The sequence below is a fragment of the Triticum aestivum genome, chromosome 5A (genome assembly GCF_018294505.1).
Source record: "Triticum aestivum cultivar Chinese Spring chromosome 5A, IWGSC CS RefSeq v2.1, whole genome shotgun sequence".
Classification (NCBI taxonomy): domain Eukaryota; kingdom Viridiplantae; phylum Streptophyta; class Magnoliopsida; order Poales; family Poaceae; genus Triticum; species Triticum aestivum.
The window spans coordinates 602,988,950-603,009,492 of record NC_057806.1 but is presented as its reverse complement, the minus strand read 5'-3'; the positions used below and the strand labels follow the sequence as shown (position 1 = coordinate 603,009,492).

The 20,543-nt window shown below is 47.0% G+C and overlaps 1 pseudogene; it reads left to right on the top strand.

Annotated features, from left to right (window-relative positions):
- Positions 1–262: 262 nt before the first annotated feature.
- LOC123101618 (uncharacterized) lies at positions 263–19,851 on the top strand (annotated as a pseudogene).
- The last annotated feature ends 692 nt before the right edge of the window (positions 19,852–20,543 follow it).

Below are 20,543 nucleotides of genomic sequence, written 5' to 3'. Positions count from 1 at the left end.
CTCCCTCCATTAAACGTGTGCGGTTGGAACCTACTCCAGCGTCACTCATCCATCCGTCCGTCTGCAGTGCGTATTAACTTTAACCACCCCATCGCTTGCCCCGCCATGCATCGCCTATTTAAACTCCGTCCTCGGCCATAGCCACATCCATCCTCCTCCGCTCCCTTTCTTCACTCTGTACCATGCCCACTATGGCCTCCCGAGCTCCAAAGCCATCTGGGGCAACTTCTCGCAGGCATAGGCTCGTGCTCACTACACATGCATGGTGTTGGAGGAGGGGGAGGCCACCTTCTGGCAGGCGCAGGCCGACCAGGCCTACAACCTCTGCCTCCTTGATGAGCATCGGCGCACGGAGGAGCTATTTGCCGCCGGCATTGCCATCGCGCCGGACGTGGACGTGGCCGAGTAGGAGGCGCTGTTAAACTCCTATATCACTGTCTGCAAAATCCACCGCGACCACTGGAGGTACCGCTAGTATCAGGCAGAGCTAGAAGCCGCCTTCAAGAAGTTTGGCGAGGCGGCAAACAAAGTCTATGGCAAGAGCGAGGACGAGGACGGCGTCTCCAACTTCGCCGACGCCCCGCCACCATGAGCATGAAGCTAATACGTCCATGGGCACCAGCGACATCGAGGAAGAGTAGAGCATGAGAGGTCACCGATGCTCAGGTCCAGAAAGGCAACCGCTCTTTTGCTCCCACTGAAGCCAAGCTTGGCGAGCTCATCATCGTCGGCTGATTAGCCATTGACAGGCTGCAGTGGCGGAGCTTCATTTTTGGGGCTGATGGCCAACTGGAGATGGAAACGGGCCCCGGCGGTGATTTTAGGCTAGGTTAGAGTCCGGTGTAGGGCAAATATGTTGAAAACCATCTAGTTTTATGTAAAAATTAGTCAAGTTTCAGTGAAATTCGTTTGATACATTTAAATATGCATCAAATTTGTTATGATGGCCGCGAGATGTATGTGGGTAGCGTTGCATGGCTGGCTGGCGCATCCGTGTTCGTAGACTGGTCCACCACTGTCGTCGATGGATGCGGTGTCTGGTTTACGTGTCAGCGTTGGAGATGCCCTAATTCCTTCTCCTAATTCACATGCCCCCATTCATCACTTGTCAAACATGAGTGAAGGGACGAAAAAGAAAATAGGTTTGAGGCTCACAAGTGGACCTAGCAATTATTTAGGGAAAAGTTCTAGTTGTACCTCCCATACCATTGTACCCTCTATCCTGGCTGTCCATTTTTCCATCAAAGTTCATGTGATCAAACTTCTCTTTTTTGTTTCACCTAAATAAAAGAATTTTTGAATTTAAAATTTTTGCAAATCAAAATCACGCAAATACTACAATGCACAAAAATGTTGTTGGATTTTTTGGCGCAACATAAAATTTTAAAATTGTACAAATCATTCAAAATTTAATTTTGACAAGTTCATGTTTCACCAAAAAAAGTCGAAAGCATTTTATACAAAGAGTGGCACGACGAAATTCCGAGCGTCTTCACTCGGGCAAATATTTCGTGCTCAGGCATGGCGAAATTTCGAGTGTCTTCACTCGAGCTAATATTCCATGCTCAGGCACGACAAAATTTCTAGTGTCTTCACTGGAGAACAAGGGACAACCTCGATATCCTTCATGGCACAAGTACGTTTTTGAGTACGTCAAGGGCTCTTTACAATCAACTCAACAATGCTTCTGGGTCTGGTTTCGGGAGCCACTAGTTAACGAGCGCTCCTTTGAGAGCCTCGCAACGATCAACGTCACTTGACGCGCTCTCATTCATTCGTCACGTGTCGCGCTCTGGCCGCTTCCTTCGGATTTTATTTTTATTTTATTTTTCCGCACGCGTTTTCGGCTATTTAAACGGTTTTTTTCTAATTTTTTGTGACATTTTGGTTTTTCATCGGTCTTTCTTAGCTTTTCGACAGGAAAAAAATCGAAAAAAATTTTGCGTGAAAAAACGTGTTTTTTCCTTTCGCGAGAGTCACGATTTTGCTTCTGAGAGAGGCACGGTTTTTTGCTTTCGCGAGAGTCACGGCCGTGCCTCTCGAAAACGGAAAAAACACGTTTTCTGTTTTTTCGTTTCGCGAGAGTCACGGTTTTGCTTCCGCGAGAGGCACCGTTGTGCTATCGCGAGAATCATGGCCGTGCCTCTCGGAAATGAAAAAAAACGTGTTTTATGTTTTTTGTTCTTTTGCGAGAGTCACGGTTTTGTTTCCGCAAGAGGCACGGCTGTGCTTTCGTGAGAGTCACGGCCGTGCCTCTCAGAAATGAAAAAAACCCGTATTTTTTTTCCTTTCGCAAGAGTCACGGTTTTGCTTCCGCGAGAGGCACGGGTGTGCTTTTGCGAGAGTCACGGCCGTGCCTCCTCGGAAACAAAAAAATACGTTTTTTTTCCTTCCGCAAGAGTTACGCTTTTGCCTTCGCGAGAGGCACGGTTGTGATTGTTGGAAATATGCCCTAGAGGCAATAATAAAAGTATTATTATATTTCAATGTTCATGATAAATGTCTTTTATTCATGCTATAACTGTATTATCCGGAAATCGTAATACACGTGTGAATACTTAGACCACAATATGTCCCTGGTGAGCCTCTAGTTGACCAGCTCGTTGTGATCAACAGATAGTCATGGTTTCCTGACTATGGACATTGGATGTCGTTGATAACGGGATCACATCATTAGGAGAATGATGTGATGGACAAGACCCAATCCTAAGCATAGCATAAAAGATCGTGTAGTTCGTTTTGCTAGAGCTTTAACAGTGTCAAGTATCTCTTCCTTCGACCATGAGATCGTGTAACTCCCGGATACCGTAAGAGTGCCTTGGGTGTATCAAACGTCACAACGTAACTGGTGACTATAAAGGTGCATTACAGGTATCTCCAAAAGTATCTGTTGGGTTGACACGGATCGAGACTGGGATTTGTCACTCCGTATGACGGAGAGGTATCTCTGGGCCCACTCGGTAATGCATCATCATTATGAGCTCAATGTGACCAAGGTGTTGGACACGGGATCATGCATTACGGTACGAGTAAAGTGACTTGCCGGTAACGAGACTGAACAAGGTATTGGGATACCGACGATCGAGTCTCGGGCAAGTAACGTACCGATTGACAAAGGGGATTGCATACAAGGTTTGATCGAATCCTCGACATAGTGGTTCATCCGATGACAACATCGAGGAGCATGTGGGAGCCATCATGGGTATCCAGATCCCGCTGTTGGTTATTGACTGAGAGCGTCTCGGTCATGTCTGCATGTCTCCCGAACCCGTAGGGTCTACACACTTAAGGTTCGGTGACGCTAGGGTTATTAGGAAGACTAGTATGTGATTACCGAATGTTGTTCGGAGTCCCGGATGGGATCCTGGACGTCACGAGGAGATCCGGAATGGTCCGGAGGTAAAGATTTATATATGGGAAGTTGTCAAACGGACACCGGGAAGTTTCGGGGTCATACCGGTATTGTACCGGGGCCACCGGAAGGGTTCCGGGGGTCCACCGGGAAGGGCTACCCCTCCCGGGGGGCCACTTGGGCTGCGTGGGGCAGGGAACCAGCCCCTGGTGGGCTGGCCGCACCCCCCTCCCTTGGGCCCATGCGCCTAGGGTTGAGGGGGAACCCTAGAGGGGGCGCCCCCCTTGGCTTGGGGGGCAAGCCACCCTCTCCCCTCTCCCCTAGGCTGCCGCACCCCCCCCCCTAGATGGGTTCTAGGGGGCCGGCCCCCTTCTCCCTTCCCCCTATAAATAGAGGGGTGAGGGGAGGGCAGCTGGACCACCCTCCAAGGCGCAGCCCTCGCCTCCCCAACACCTCTCCTTGTGTGCTTGGCGAAGCCCTGTCGGAGTACTGCCTCTCCATCATCACCACGCCGTCGTGCTGCCGGTGGAGCTGTCTTCCTCAACCTCTCCTTCCCCTTGCTGGATCAAGAAGGAGGAGACGTCTCCCGTCCCGTACGTGTGTTGAACGCGGAGGTGCTGTCCGTTCAGCACTTGGTCATCGGTGATTCGAATCACGTCGAGTACGACTACATCATCACCTTGCAAGCTTCCGCACGCGATCTACAAGTGGTATGTAGATACAAACTCTCTCCCTTGACTCGTTGCTTAGATGAACTCATAGATGGATCTTGGTGAAACCGTAGGAAAAATTTTAATTTTCTGCAACGTTCCCCAACAGTGGCATCATGAGCTAGGTCTATGCGTAGTTCTCTTTGCACGAGTAGAACACAATTTTGTTGTGGGCGTGGATTTTGTCATCTTACTTGCCTCTACTAGTCTTTTCTTGCTCAACGGTATTGTGGGATGAAGCGGCCCGGACCAACCTTACACGTATGCTTACGTGAGACCGGTTCCACCGACTGACATGCACTAGTTGCATAAGGTGGCTGGCGGGTGTCTGTCTCTCCCACTTTAGTTGGAGCGGAATCGATGAATAGGGCCCTTATGAAGGGTAAATATAAGTTGACAAAATCACGTTGTGGTGATTCGTAGGTAAGAAAACGTTCTTGCTAGAATCCAATTGCAGCCACGTAAAAGATGCAACAACAAATTAGAGGACGTCTAACTTGTTTTTGCAGCGATTGATCATGTGATGTGATATGGCCAGAAGTTGTGATGAATGATGAATTGTGATGTATGAGATCATGTTCTTTGTAATAGGATTCACGACTTGCATGTCGATGAGTATGACAACCGGCAGGAGCCATAGGAGTTGTCTTTATTTTTTGTATGACCTGCGTGTCATTGAATAACGCCATGTAAACTACTTTACTTTATTGCTAAACGTTAGTCATAGAAGTAGAAGTAGTCGTTGGCGTGACAACTTCATGAAGACACGATGATGGAGATCATGATGATGGAGATCATGGTGTCAAGCCGGTGACAAGATGATCATGGAGCCCCGAAGATGAAGATCAATGGAGCTATATGATATTGGCCATATCATGTCACAACTATATAATTGCATGTGATGTTTATTATGTCTATGCATCTTGTTTACTTAGGACGACGGTAGTAAATAAGATGATCCCTTAAAAAAATTTCAAGAAGTGTTCTCCCCTAACTGTGCACCGTTGCTACAGTTCGTCGCTTCTAAGCACCACGTGATGATCGGGTGTGATGGATTCTTACGTTCACATACAACGGGTGTAAGACAGTTTTACACAGCGAAAACACTTAGGGTTAACTTGACGAGCCTAGCATGTGCAGACATGGCCTCGGAACACGGAGACCGAAAGGTCGAACACGAGTCGTATGGAAGATACGATCAACATGAGAATGTTCACCGACGATAACTAGTCCGTCTCACGTGATGATCGGACACGGGCTAGTCGACTCGGATCGTGTAACACTTAGATGACTAGAGGGATGTCTAATCTAAGTGGGAGTTCATAATTTGATTAGAACTTTATTATCATGAACTTAGTCTAAAACCTTTGCAAATATGTCTTGTAGATCAATGGCCAACACTAATGTCAACATGAACTTCAACGCGTTCCTAGAGAAAACCAAGCTGAAAGATGATGGCAGCAACTATACGGACTGGGTCCGGAACCTGAGGATCATCCTCATAGCTGCCAGGAAACAATATGTCCTAGAAGGACCGCTAGGTGACGCTCCCGTCCCAGAGAACCAAGACATTATGAATGCTTGGCAGTCTCGTGCTGATGATTACTCCCTCGTTCAGTGCGGCATGCTTTAAAGCTTAGAACCGGGGCTCCAAAAGCGTTTTGAGCACCACGGAGCATATGAGATGTTCGAAGAGCTGAAACTAGTTTTTCAAGCTCATGCCCTGGTCGAGAGATATGATGTCTCCGACAAGTTCTACAGATGTAAGATGGAGGAAAACAGTTCTGTCAGTGAGCACATCCTGAAGATGTCTGGGTTGCACAACCGTATGACCCAGCTGAACATTAACCTCCCAGATGAGGCGGTCATTGACAGAATCCTCCAGTCGCTCCCACCAAGCTACAAGAGCTTTGTGATGAACTACAACATACAGGGGATGGAAAAGACCATTCCTGAAGTGTTCTCGATGCTGAAGTCAGCAGAGGCTGAAATCAAGAAAGAACATCAAGTGTTGATGGTCAATAAGACCACTAAGTTCAAGAAGGGCAAGGGTAAGAAGAACTTCAAGAAGGACGGCAAGGAGGTTGCCGCGCCTGGTAAGCCAGTTACCGGGAAGAAGTCAAAGAATGGACCTAAGCCTGAGACTGAGTGCTTTTATTGCAAGGGGAAGGGTCACTGGAAGCGGAACTGCCCCAAATACTTAGCGGATAAGAAGGCCGGCAACACCAAAGGTATATTTGATATACATGTGATTGATGTGTACCTTACCAGTACTCGTAGTAACTCCTGGGTATTTGATACCGGTGCCGTTGGTCATATTTGTAACTCACAGCAGGAGCTGCAGAATAAACGGAGACTGGCGAAGGACGAGGTGACGATGCGCGTCGGGAATGGTTCCAGAGTCGATGTGATCGCCGTCGGCACGCTGCCTCTACATTTACCTACGGGATTAGTTTTGAACCTTAATAATTGTTATTTAGTGCCAAGTTTGAGCATGAACATTGTATCTGGATCTCGTTTAATACGAGATGGCTACTCATTTAAGTCTGAGAATAATGGTTGTTCGATTTATATGAGAGGTATGTTTTATGGTCATGCTCCGATGGTCAATGGTTTATTCTTAATGAATCTCGAGCGTAATATTACACATGTTCATAGTGTAGATGCCAAAAGATTTAAAGTTGATAACGATAGTCCCACATACTTGTGGCACTGCCGCCTTGGTCACATTAGTGTCAAGCGCATGAAGAAGCTCCATGCCGATGGACTTTTAGAGTCTCTTGATTATGAATCGTTTGACACGTGCGAACCATGCCTTTTGGGCAAAATGACCAAGACTCCGTTCTTCGGAACAATGGAGCGAGCAACCAACTTGTTGGAAATCATACATACCGATGTGTGCGGTCCAATGAGCGTTGAGGCTCGCGGAGGATATCGTTATGTTCTCACTCTCACAGATGACTTGAGTAGATGTGGGTATGTCTACTTAATGAAACACAAGTCTGAGACCTTTGAAAAGTTCAAGGAATTTCAGAATGAGGTAGAGAATCAACGTGACCGAAAGATAAAATTCTTACGATCAGATCGTGGAGGAGAATACTTAAGTCACGAATTTGGTACACACTTAAGGAAATGTGGAATCGTTTCACAACTCACGCCGCCTGGAACACCTCAGCGAAACGGTGTGTCTGAACGTCGTAATCGCACCCTATTGGATATGGTGCGGTCTATGATGTCTCTTACCGATTTACCGCTATCATTTTGGGGATACGCTCTAGAGACAGCTACATTCACTTTAAATAGGGCACTGTCTAAATCCGTTGAGACGACACCGTATGAATTATGGTTTGGAAAGAAACCTAAGCTGTCGTTTCTAGAAGTTTGGGGATGCGATGCTTATGTCAAGAAACTTCAACCTGAAAAGCTCGAACCCAAGTCGGAAAAATGCGTATTCATAGGATACCCTAAGGAAACTGTAGGGTATACCTTCTACTTAAGATCCGAAGGCAAGATCTTTGTAGCCAAGAATGGATGCTTTCTGGAAAAAGAGTTTCTCTCGAAAGAAGTAAGTGGGAGGAAAGTAGAACTCGATGAAGTACTACCTCTTGAGCGGGAAAGTGGCGCAGCGCAGGAAACCGTTCCTGTGATGCCCACACCAACTGAAGAGGAAAACAATGATGATGATCAAGGTACTTCGGATCGAGTTACTGCTGAACTTCGTAGGTCCACAAGGACACGTTCCGCACCAGAGTGGTACGGCAACCCTGTCCTGGAAATCATGTTGTTAGACAACAATGAACCTTCGAACTATGAAGAAGCGATGGCGGGCCCGGATTCCAACAAATGGCTTGAAGCCATGAAATCCGAGATAGAATCCATGTATGAAAACAAAGTATGGACTTTGACAGACTTGCCCGATGATCGGCGAGCGATAGAAAACAAATGGATCTTTAAGAAGAAGACGGACGCGGATGGTAATGTTACAATCTATAAGGCTCGGCTTGTCGCTAAGGGTTATCGACAAGTTCAAGGGATTGACTACGACGAGACTTTCTCTCCCGTAGCGAAGCTGAAGTCCGTCCGAATCATGTTAGCAATTGCCGCATACTATGATTATGAGATATGGCAAATGGACGTCAAAACGGCATTCCTTAACGGGCATCTTAAGGAAGAACTGTATATGATGCAGCCGGAAGGTTTTGTCGATCCTCGGAACGCTAACAAAGTATGCAAGCTCCAGCGATCCATTTATGGACTGGTGCAAGCATTTCGGAGTTGGAACATTCGCTTTGATGAGATGATCAAAGCGTTTGGGTTTATGCAGACTTATGGAGAAGCCTGCCTTTACAAGAAAGTGAGTGGGAGCTCTGTAGCATTTCTCATATTATATGTAGATGACATACTCTTGATGGGAAATAATATAGAATTTCTGGACAGCATTAAGGCCTACTTGAATAAGTGTTTTTCAATGAAGGACCTTGGAGAAGCTGCTTATATATTAGGCATCAAAATCTATAGAGATAGATCGAGACGCCTCATAGGTCTTTCACAAAGCACATACCTTGATAAGATTTTGAAGAGGTTCAAAATGGATCAGTCCAAGAAGGGGTTCTTGCCTATGTTACAAGGTGTGAGATTGAGCTCGGCTCAGTCACCGACCACGGCAAAAGATAAAGAAGAGATGAGTGTCATCCCCTATGCTTCAGCCATAGGATCTATTATGTATGCCATGCTGTGTACCAGACCCGCTGTAAACCTTGCCGTAAGTTTGGTAGCAAGATACCAAAGTAATCCCGGCAAGGAACACTGGACAGCGGTCAAGAATATCCTGAAGTACCTGAAAAGGACGAAGGACATGTTTCTCGTTTTAGGAAGAGACGAAGAGCTCGTCGTAAAGGGTTACGTCGACGCTAGCTTCGACTCAGATCTGGATGACTCTAAGTCACAAACCGGATACGTGTATATGTTGAATGGTGGAGCAGTAAGCTGGTGCAGCTGCAAGCAGAGCGTCGTGGCGGGATCTACGTGTGAAGCGGAGTACATCGCAGCCTCGGAGGCAGCGCATGAAGCGATTTGGGTGAAGGAGTTCATCCCGACCTAGAAGTCATACCCAATGCGTCGGGGCCGATAAAACTCTTCTGTGACAACACTGGAGCTATTGCCCTCGCCAAGGAGCCCAGGTTTCACAAGAAGACCAGGCACATCAAGCATCGTTTCAACTCCATCCGTGAAAATGTTCAAGATGGAGACATAGAGATTTGCAAAGTGCACACGGATCTGAATGTCGCAGATCCGCCGACTAAACCTCTCTCGCGTGCAAAACATGATCAACACCAGAACTCTATGGGTGTTCGATTCATCACAATTTAACTAGATTGGTGACTCTAGTGCAAGTGGGAGACTGTTGGAAATATGCCCTAGAGGCAATAATAAAAGTATTATTATATTTCAATGTTCATGATAAATGTCTTTTATTCATGCTATAACTGTATTATCCGGAAATCGTAATACACGTGTGAATACTTAGACCACAATATGTCCCTGGTGAGCCTCTAGTTGACCAGCTCGTTGTGATCAACAGATAGTCATGGTTTCCTGACTATGGACATTGGATGTCGTTGATAACGGGATCACATCATTAGGAGAATGATGTGATGGACAAGACCCAATCCTAAGCATAGCATAAAAGATCGTGTAGTTCGTTTTGCTAGAGCTTTGCCAGTGTCAAGTATCTCTTCCTTCGACCATGAGATCGTGTAACTCCCGGATACCGTAAGAGTGCCTTGGGTGTATCAAACGTCACAACGTAACTGGGTGACTATAAAGGTGCATTACAGGTATCTCCAAAAGTATCTGTTGGGTTGACACGGATCGAGACTGGGATTTGTCACTCCGTATGACGGAGAGGTATCTCTGGGCCCACTCGGTAATGCATCATCATTATGAGCTCAATGTGACCAAGGTGTTGGACATGGGATCATGCATTACGGTACGAGTAAAGTGACTTGCCGGTAACGAGACTGAACAAGGTATTGGGATACCGACGATCGAGTCTCGGGCAAGTAACGTACCGATTGACAAAGGGAATTGCATACAGGGTTTGATCGAATCCTCGACATAGTGGTTCATCCGATGACAACATCGAGGAGCATGTGGGAGCCATCATGGGTATCCAGATCCCGTTGTTGGTTATTGACTGAGAGCGTCTCGGTCATGTCTGCATGTCTCCCGAACCCGTAGGGTCTACACACTTAAGGTTCGGTGACGCTAGGGTTATTAGGAAGACTAGTATGTGACTACCGAATGTTGTTCGGAGTCCCGGATGGGATCCTGGACGTCACGAGGAGATCCGGAATGGTCCGGAGGTAAAGATTTATATATGGGAAGTTGTCAAACGGACACCGGGAAGTTTCGGGGTCATACCGCTATTGTACCGGGGCCATCGGAAGGGTTCCGGGGGTCCACCGGGAGGGGCCACCCCTCCCGGGGGGCCACTTGGGCTGCGTGGGGCAGGGAACCAGCCCCTGGTGGGCTGGCCGCACCCCCCTCCCTTGGGCCCATGCGCCTAGGGTTGAGGGGGAACCCTAGAGGGGGCGCCCCCCTTGGCATGGAGGGCAAGCCACCCTCTCCCCTCTCCCCTAGGCCGCCGCACCCCCCCCTAGATGGGTTCTAGGGGGCCGGCCCCCTTCTCCCTTCCCCCTATAAATAGAGGGGTGAGGGGAGGGCAGCCGGACCACCCTCCAAGGCGCAGCCCTCCCCTCCCCAACACCTCTCCTCCTCCGTTGTGTGCTTGGCGAAGCCCTGTCGGAGTACTGCCTCTCCACCATCACCACGCCGTCGTGCTGCCGGTGGAGCTGTCTTCCTCAACCTCTCCTTCCCCTTGCTGGATCAAGAAGGAGCAGACGTCTCCCGTCCCGTACGTGTGTTGAACGCGAAGGTGCTGTCCGTTCAGCACTTGGTCATCGGTGATTCGAATCACGTCGAGTACGACTACATCATCACCTTGCAAGCTTCCGCACGCGATCTACAAGTGGTATGTAGATGCAAACTCTCTCCCTTGACTCGTTGCTTCGATGAACTCATAGATGGATCTTCGTGAAACCGTAGAAATTTTTTTAATTTTCTGCAACGTTCCCCAACAGTGATTTCATGAGAGGCACATGCGTGCCTCTTTTGTAAAGGGAAAAAACCAGTGCTCCCAGTTCGGTTTATTCTTCTGGTTATTTTCGGCCGATTTTTTTCGTGAAAAAAAATTTCTTCAAAACCTATCAACATGGGATCTAGTTTTGAAGATCTCGACACGAGAAATCCAACAGCGAAAGCGGTTTGAGATTTGGGCGCACGGTTTAAGAGATAAACGTTTTGAATAAACAGATTAAAAAAAAAGCTCTCAGGTCCTCGGAATTTGAAATGATGTTTGTAACAAGTACTCCCTCTGTAAACTAATATAAGAGTCTTTAGAACACTAAAATCTCCGTAAACTAATATAAGAGTGTTTAGATCACTATTTTAGTGTTCTAAACATTCTTATATTAATTTACAAAAGGAGTACTCCTTAACTAGTGATTTCGTCCAGTTTCTAGTTGGAACCATTTTCAAAAAGAGCATAGTCAGTCTTTGCGACGAGACATAGACAGACTCCAGAACAACTGTTGGGGTGGACCCAAGTATATGAATGGCCCAGCCAAGAGCCATAGGCCAACAAGGATAGGGTCCAGAGGATAGTGGGCCAAGGGGTATCGCCATGGGCCCATCTGAGTTAAAGCCGAAGATGTCGGTGGCGGCAAATCCTATTTGGCGCTTATGCGCCCGTTCACAAACGGGTGCCTGCAGCGCACGCCCTCCGCTGGCGAGCTGGGCTGGCTCATACTCCCCCCGTTCCCAAATATAAGTCTTTTTAAAGATTCCAAGAAATAACCACATACGAAGCAAAATGAGTGAATCTACACTCTAAAATATGTCTATATACATCCGTATGTTGTAATCCATTTGAAATGTCTAAAAAGACTTATATTTAAAAACAAAGAGAGTATATGTTTTGTTTACCTTGCAAAAAGGTTAAAAAAAGATGCGTTTTGCAGGAATCGAACTCGCAATCAATATGTATCATCAATAAGGATAGTAACCACTGCGCCACCGCACAACTGGTGATTTAGATCACTATTTTAGTGTTCTAAACATTCTTATATTAATTTACAAAAGGAGTACTCCTTAACTAGTGATTTCGTCCAGTTTCTAGTTGGAACCATTTTCAAAAAGACCATAGTCAGTCTTTGCGACGAGACATAGACAGACTCCAGAACAACTGTTGGGGTGGACCCAAGTATATGAATGGCCCAGCCAAGAGCCATAGGCCAACAAGGATAGGGTCCAGAGGATAGTGGGCCAAGGGGTATCGCCATGGGCCCATCTGAGTTAAAGCCGAAGATGTCGGTGGCGGCGAATCCTATTTGGCGCTTATGCGCCCGTTCACAAACGGGTGCCTGCAGCGCACGCCCTCCGCTGGCGAGCTGGGCTGGCTCATACTCCTCCCGTTCCCAAATATAAGTCTTTTTAAAGATTCCAAGAAATAACCACATACGAAGCAAAATGAGTGAATCTACACTCTAAAATATGTCTATATACATCCGTATGTTGTACTCCATTTGAAATGTCTAAAAAGACTTATATTTAAAAACAGAGAGAGTATATGTTTTGTTTACCTTGCAAAAAGGTTAAAAAAAGGTGCGTTTTGCAAGAATCGAACTCGCAATCAATATGTATCATCAATAAGGATAGTAACCACTGCGCCACCGCACAACTGGTGATTTACAACGTTTTTTTGTTCTTCTTTCCGTTCGCGGGAATCCTCCGGTTTGGGACCGGGGCTTTCCCAGTTCATGGTCATTTTTCTCGAGGTGGTTTTTATATTGTTTTTCCTTTTTAATTTAAATCGATGGTTTTCCATTTTTGCGTTTTTTATAAAAAATGATGAAATGTTTTCGAATTTATGAACTTTGTTTCAACATTGATGAACTTTTTTCAAATTGGATGAAGTTTTTCCTAATTTGATGAACTTTTTCAAATTCAATGAACTTTTTTTTTCAAATTTGATGAACTATTTTTATAATTCAATGGACTATTTTTTTCAAATTCGATGAACTTTTTTCAAGTTTGACGAACTTTTTTCAATATCGATGAACTTTTTTCAAATGTGATGAACTTTTTTTCAGATACGATTAAATTTTTTCAAATACAATGAACTTTTTTTCAAATATGTGAACTTTTTCCATTCTGATGAACTTTTTCCAAATTTGTGAACCTTTTTCTACTTTCATCAAATTTGAAAAAGTTCATCGAATGTGAAAAAAATTCATCAAAAAATGAAAGAAGTTCATCGATTTGAAAAGTGTGCGTGAATTTGAAAAAAAATCATCATATAAGGAAGAAAAAGAACGAAAACGAAAAATTGAGAAAAGGAAAAAGGAAACAAGAAAACATTGAAAAAGATGTATTGTATCAGTTGTGCCTTGGTGGCAGAGAGGTTAGCTCTATTTAACATGAAGTAGCATGTTGATGGCTTGATTCTCATCGCGCGCGGTATTTTTCTCTTTTTTCCCTGTTGAGGGTGCCTCCGTTTTGGGCCAGCCCAGTAGCGTGGAAGCGTGGGCGCTGGAACCCCTAGTTGGCGCTGAAGGCGCTGGCTAGGAGCTCCCGTCGCAGGCTAGAGGAGTTTCTCATGATCGGGCTAAGTCCTATCCGTCCGATCCTACACCCATGATTGATGAGACCCCAACAGTCGATTACCATAAAGGCAGGAGCAATCAGACCTTCTACAGTTGGCTGCGAACTAGGATTCCACGACCCTCAGTAGTCGGATCTTGCCGTTGGATCTTCACAATCGGATGTGACAGTCAAATCTTCATATTCAGATCATACAATTAGATTTTCACAAACATTACCCTATTCATTAAGACGAGGATTAGTATTGCCATCTAGACGTCAATTACTAGCTGCCACCATTATACAATAAGCTATTACCATTGTTACTGATACTAGTAACTCATGATTTACTCACTATAATTATGGCAATTATACCATCCGTTATACTCTCCTCTATGATGCACTTTATATAAGCCATGGCAGGGGCATCGGGCTAAGCGTTACATCCTTGTAACCCATATACGCAGGAAGAAAAACAACATGGCCGGAGTAGGGTCTTACCTCCTCCGCAAGGGCCCGAACCTAGGTAACAAATCCTTGTGTCTACTCCCATCTATTTATATAATTGACTCTACACTCCTCCATACACACCCCTATAATATTGTGAAAGAAATTACCACGACACTCGAAGCTCCATTTCATCCACACACAACCCAATATAATCCGAGAAAGAGATGAGGACGTCACCTACAATATTTCCTAGGAATAACCCATGCTTGTAGCGCAAACCCTCTCTACAAAGCTAGCATCAACATTGATCTTAATATAGTTCAAAGGTGGAGGCTGCCACACCTCGATGATACTCAGAGGAGTAGGGACATGTGTTAAACCGGCCACTACTCCCTTTCCTTTGACGTTAGGAACCACCTCTGCATTGGACTGACAAGATGAGAACAATGACCAATAATTATTAACAAAATTAGCAGAGGCAGTGACAGATTCCTTCGCCTTACCAAAAATAATCATTCCTTAAGTGCCACATGAAAATGAAAAACACAAGAATCTGATAGGAATGCGTGCAACATGCGGAAACGCAGAGTATTAGGGCATCTCCAAAGTGGACCATCAAACCGCCCGCAACCGTCTATGTTGCACGGTCCGTACATGTTTAGCCATCCAACGAGGACCTATATTGATCCGCCGAGTGGTCCGGACACACTTTTCCCGCAAACCCAAGAAAACTAGGGGGGCTTTGCGGGAGTCCGAACAACAACCACGTAGGACGCGGACACCCCTGGCCCACCCAAAGCCACTCCCGGACCCTACGACTCTATCCTCCCGTTTTACCTCCTTCCGTTTTATCTCTCTTTCCTTCGCTGTTGCCCCACCACCACGGCCACCCTGCCACACCCATATAAAAACTCGATGAGTCCATCACCTCCGAAGGTATACCCGGGCTCCATGCCACTAATCCTCCGCCGCCGTTCCACACCTCTCCTCCGACCGCCCTGTAGATCTGCTCCTCGGATACTCACCATCCAGCAATTGTTCGGTGAAATGCCCGTGCTAATTTTTTTGTCCCTTCTTTTTTGAAGCAATGGAGTCAGATATGTACTACATATACAAGCACTATGTTGAGTCGTCTACCGGCTCTTCCAACGAGGATGACTACATGGATGAGACAACAATAATGCAGGTGGTCCTTGCAGACGCTAAGCGTGCGGAGGAGCATGTTCTCAATTTCAAGCGATCAATAAAGGGTAAAGGAGTGCTCAACCGCAAAAAAGGCTCGTGACCATTTGACGGATGGACAACTACTTTGCCCTTGATGCCCTCTTCGGTAACAATTTCCGCGCGACACCTTCGGATGCGCAAAAATGTCTTCGATCGTCTCTACCATGGCATTCGGTCCTTTGATGACTACTTCATATTGAAGAAGGATGTTGTGGGAAGGATTGACATCTTTGGTTAGTAGAAGTGAACGGCCGCACTGCAGATGCTTACATATGGCACGACCGCTGATTCGTGGGACGAGTATGCATGGATGTCTGAGAGCACATGCAGTAATGCCATAGTCAGGTTTGCAACTATCGTGGTCGATGTGTTCGGACCTTACTACCCGAAAGAACCAACTGTGGTAGGCACTGAGAGGATCTTCGCAATCTCGAAAGCAAGAGGATGGCCAGGTTTGCTTGGATCTCTTGACTGCATGACTGAAAACGAAAGAACTGCCCAAAAGCTTTAGAAGGGCAATACCAGGGTCGTGTTAAGAAGCTCACCATCATTTTTGAAGCAGTTTGCATCACATGATCTTTGGATTTGGCACTCATTTTTTGGCATGTCCGGGTATCACAAAGACATCAATGTGATGCAGCGATCACCGTTGTTTGCTAGATTGACTAAAGGAAAAGCTCCTCCTTACCACTATATTGTCAATAGACATGAGTACAACATGGGCTACTATCTGGTTGACAATATCTCTCCTTCATGGGCTAGCTTTCTCAGCACCATGCATCTCTAACCCAATTGGCCAGAAAAATTCTCAATTTGCCCCAAAACAAGAAGCGGCTAGAAATGATGTTGAGAGGGAATTTGATGTTCGGCAGGCACGTACCTGCTAAACAATAGGATCCAAAGACCTTGTGGGAGGTGATGACCTGTTGTGTGATCATGCACAACATGATCGTGGAGAGGATGAGGGTGAGGATGCTACCGCAGCTATTTAATTTGAGAACATGGGTGATCTTATCGAACTTCGAGATCAGAATCCGGCCATATTTGAAGAGTTTGTTTAAATACATCAACAAATTCGGTACGGAGCAACTCATGAGCAACTGAAGTAAGATCTGATTGAGCATCTATGAGCGGTTAAAGGGGACAATAATGTTGGTGTGTAATATTTGAACATTTTGAAATTAGAACTACTGTTGCATTTGAATGTTTGAACTATTCTAGACTATATATGTGGCTATTTGAGCGCACGGACTTTATTAAACAAAATTGGGGCCGGATGTATGTGGATAGCTTTGGATTACCAGCCCCCTCATCTGCGCCCGCGACTGGCACCCCCTATCCACGAACGGATGCGGTGTCCGTTTTGTAGGTCAACATTGTAGATGCCCTTAGAAAACAAAAGAATTTTACAAATTTCAATGTTGGTTCACATGAATATAAAAACACATTGATATCACATAGTCAAATTAAGGTCAACCACATGAGAAGATATAATTAGTAAAAGTGGTCCATGTGGATTTTAAACTTCCTATGTTTTTTCAATTTTAAATTGAGATAAAGAGAAAAATGCCTTCATTTCTTGTTTGGTCCAAGTATTTGAACCAGGGAATACATAGTACAACGAAATGGAAAATCCCCCATTTATATGATTTTACCAAGTCCCCCTATAAACACAAAGAGGCCTTACATGGTTACAACGGATTGAGAGTATAAGCATCACTGTGTCTCGCTCACAAGGCTCAACTAGCCTTCATTTGAGAATTTGAGACGTCAATTAAAAAACGTGCAAAAGATCATAGAAAAATCATGATCACACATTATAGGCCCTCTTTGATTTGCAGGATTTTAAAAACGCGGGAATAGGGAAAATACAGGATTTGAGTGGCATGTCCACTTGAATCCTATAAGATTATATAGAGTGTTTGATGCTACAGGAAAAACAAAGAAATTGAAAAAAGAGGTTGGAGTGGATGCTAGATTTCCAATGAAATGTAGTACACTTGATTCCATAGGAAAAAATCCTATGGGATTCAATCTTGTGAATCAAACAACGAATGTAGGAAAAAATCCTAAGGATTCTAACCCTCCAAAAGTCCCATGGAATTCCTTTGAATCAAAGGAGCCCTAAGATGCGCACGGAACCCCTTCATGTAAGTTTTTTAAAGTTATATTTCTAACTTAGTACTCATCTTCATGTAAGTTTTTTAAAGTTACATCGTCGGCCCGCCGCTCTGCTGGCACGTTGCCGAGGCGCTCGGCCACTCGGCGCGCCTGCGACTGCGACGCGCTTCCGCTGCTCCAGCTGCCCGAAGGTACCCTCCTGCTGTCGGTGTGGCCCAGACCTCCCTGCAACCCCGCGCTCTGCAGCGCAATTCCTTTCGCTCCGCGATTTCGTCGTCTGCAGAGCGAGCAATGCGTTTGTAGCCGCTGGCTATTGCGTTGTGCTGTGGACGAGACACAGTCACGCAGGACTGGGGATAGGCTACGAACTTGGCATGATATATTAAGTTAGGAGATGTGTGGATTTTGATGGGGGCGTTCTAACCTGTGAATTCAAAATCGTAACATGCGTGCATAGATTAGCTTACTCCGTTTGTTCAATGTGTATGCATCAGATCTATCAAGTATGCTTGAAATTTGGGGCTGGGACAAAGATGTTTTCAGTTATTCAGAAGTCAGAACATTGGTTCAGGTTGTAGCCGAGTAATTATGTTTGTTCACTGAAAAAGATATACTCCGTAGTTTTCTTATGGCGGGTGTATAACACGCCATGGTAATAAAAAGTTGATGCCTATCTTGTCTTGGTGGCATCACATATAAGCATTGCAACATTCTTTTTGTTCCATGCTGAAGTTCCACCTGCGGTGTCTTCTTTTGCTCCTGCCTTTGTAATTGATGTGGTGATAGTGATACAACTGTCAAATCGACTACTCCCTCCATTCCAAATTACCCGTCGTGGCCACGACAAGTAATTTGGAACGGAGGGAGTACCTTGCATAGGAACTGAAATGCTCATGATAGATGAAAGCATTTATTCATGTTTGCATAGTCCAGAATATAACATATCCTTGGTCTACTCAAAGATGTCTTGTGCTCCATGGTAATGGTATAGCCTCTGTCTTGGCAAGCTAACATATCCTCCCCCAAGAGAACCAGAACGCGTCGGAGGAAAAACGGAGGCTTGGGCGAAGAAGGGCACGCCGTCGGCAGCTGTCACCGACCCCAAACAGCGCCCGCCACCACCCAGCCCTCAAGGCGGCGCCTTCAAGAAGGTCGCGACGCCAAAGACACCGTCGCCGCCCACCGGAGTTAGGTTTTCACCCGAGAAGCTAGGTGGTGGGGAGTGGAAGGGTATACCTTGACAGACGTCTCCATGAAGAAATCGGCACCCGCGGGGCGTCGTCGTCGTCGCGGCCGGCCGGAGCCGACCCGGGTTTCCCCCGATCTGGATCCCGACCACCAGAATCGCCCGCATCCCATAGGCAGGCCATACAGCACACCCAGGGACCCTCGCAGGAGAAGCGCACCGAGCAGGGAAGAAGGCCAGCAGCCAGATCTGGCGCCGCCAGCCGCTAAGGCAGCCACGCGAGGCCCCAGGCCACCGGAGATCCGCCGGCCACCCGACCAGATCGCCGGCACAACGCCAACCCCACTGCCCGCCGCAGGAGACAGGGAGCCTCGCCAGGGGCCGCCGCCCGGATCCGAGACCCTCCGATGCAGATCGGAGCGGAGCCGGCCCCGCCGCCGCAGTCCCAGACCACGCCCCAGGCATGGCCCGGCGCCAGCCTCGTGCGGCGGCGAGGAGAGATGGAGAGAGAGGGAGGTTATGCCGGCGGGAGGGGAATCAACCCCCGAGACGCCCGCTAGGGGCGGCGCGGGGGAGGGGGAGAGGGAGGGGGCTAAAAAATGGGGGAGAATTTGTTTAGACCACTATTTTAGTGATCTAAATGCTCTTATATTTCTTTACGGAGGGAGTACTTATTTTGTTTGGAATAACTCCCTAGTATTTTAGAAGTATTGCCTATATCTGGTGACTGCTTTCACTGGTTATTATTGCTTCTGATGTTTCCAGACTGTGCTAAGCAATTCAAAGAGGTCAAGACTCATGCTTCCGGTGAAGAAACAGAGAAGAGTATCATAGAGATGCTGATAGAAGAGCTACAACAGAGAGAGGAGGAAGCAACCGAAGCTCAGCAACAAGCCGATGTAAAGTTGCTCGAGGCTAAAAAACTAGCTTTGCAGTATCAAAAGGAGGCTGACAAATGCAGTTCAGGTATGGATACATGTGAAGAAGCTAGGGAAAAGTCAGCAGAGTCACTGCTCGGTCAGAGGAAATTAACTGTTTTATGGGAGGAAAGGGCTCGGGAACTAGGATGGAAACCCGGGAATGTCAAACCTCACCGGAATCAATAATGAACACTGGTGGATGGTGATGGACAACATACCAGTCAATAGAGATCTCATTGCAAACACCCTTCCTCGGTGATACATGTATGGAAAAAGGGTTTCACTTCTGGTGACTTTTGATGTTGTTCCGGTTTGGCCAAGGTAGAGACCCCCCGCGTCGCCCCCGCTCGGGCGACTCGGGCAGGATCTAAAACCCTAGCCGCCGGGGGTCCTCATCCGTCCTTCCCTCCCTCCGCTGCCGCCAAAGGACGCCACCGGCTATAGCCCAGGGCTGATGGCGGTGGCGGGGGCCTTCCCTCTTGCCTGCGTTGTGCGGGCGGTGCGGAGCCCCGCGGCGTGGGTGGCACGGCCGATCTGGCCTGGCGACGCGGCGGACCTGCCTTCCGGCGGCGGCGCGGCGGCTGCCTCGGCCAAGGGCGGTGATGGTGGGGTGAGGCAGCCGGCCCTGCCTCGGGCTGCGTGGCAGCGTTCAGCGGCGGCGGCCGGGTTTGCGGCGACACAACATCTGACCTCGGATCGGCGGTGACGGCATGGAGGGCCTGGTGGTTGGGTCGGCACCATGCAGGTTGTGCCCTCCGGACAGATCTGATCTGGCCGGTGCGGCCTACTCCATGTGCGGCGGCTCAGATCGGCAGCGACCCGTGCACACAGTACGTGATGAAGGTTCTTCGAGCGGATCCGGGTGAAAACCTTGTGCT